Below are 1,232 nucleotides of genomic sequence, written 5' to 3' on the forward strand. Positions count from 1 at the left end.
GAGAGAGAGAGAGAGAGAGAGAGAGAGAGAGAGAGAGAGAGAGAGAGAGAGAGAGAGAGAGAGAGTTTCTTCGAACCCGTTTTTTTTCCACTGTCAGTGTAGCGTGATGTAAATCAGATATACTTAGAGGACCCCCACACTTAGGTATTGACATATCCATTAATAGTTGAAGTGGAAATAGTGACAAGGAGGTACACCGTTAGCGCAGGAGGTCAGGGGTGCGACCTTGGCCCTGGGGATCAATACCCCGGTTTTTGCCAACCTGCCTTCACTTCGTCCCAGTTTGGACCCTTTGATTCCGACCCTTTGACCTATCGTTCCATTTCGAAGGTTCGTTAAGGGCCTTATGGACTGATCGCCCTAAGGGTATAATGGACGGAGGTAGACAACCTCGATTGAAGCACAATCCCCTTTAAGTGCCCGGTTATTTTTATCTCTTGTTTGAATTCCTTAATTAATTACCCTCTCTCCTCTTTTTTTAAAAAGGAAGTTTTATTCCCTCTTAATTAAAAATGTCATATTCTTAGATTTTATACTTTTATTTTTCTGTTTTAACATAAAAACATTTTTACACACTTATATTTTATTACCTTTCACTTACCTACATTGATTTAATATTACCCGCTCTCCTCTAATTTGTGAGAAATAGGAGTGTTTGCATTAGTAGGATGTTACGTTTCGAATGTATATCGATAAACCAATATATTATACACTGCTTGCTCTCCTTAAATCTTTTATTAAAGCTGGTTCCGTGCTCTGGCGTATGTCCTCTTCTTCAGGATCTGAGATTGGAATAAGCTGAAACAACCACCGTATTTTAGGCATCTATGAACTCCTTGAACTACCACACTAACTTCTTCTTACTCACCAGAAGAAACTCCTCATTAAGTACTTGAATTCCCGTGGTTCTCATCATCGAGGTTTTCAATCCTTCGAATCCTGCGCAGGTTGTAAGCGCATTCTCAATAGATTCTTGATCACGATGTGATGGACATTGTGGATCTCTGTCCTGACCAAGACTAGTGTTACCTGAGTCAAAAGCCTTTATTTCATCAATATCTTTTATTTATATATTTCCACCTTCCCCTGCCTTACAAACAATACAGGTGCAGCAGCTGTTTGATGTTACATATCAATCATCAAACAACTGCTAATTAATCAATTTACAATTTTGACCCCTACAGGACTAAAGCCGTTCAAGGATTGGGCCACCCTATTTCCCAAGTAATCTA

The sequence above is a fragment of the Halyomorpha halys genome, unplaced genomic scaffold (genome assembly GCF_000696795.3).
Source record: "Halyomorpha halys isolate HHAL.00 unplaced genomic scaffold, Hhal_1.1 Scaffold1927.1, whole genome shotgun sequence".
Taxonomy (NCBI): domain Eukaryota; kingdom Metazoa; phylum Arthropoda; class Insecta; order Hemiptera; family Pentatomidae; genus Halyomorpha; species Halyomorpha halys.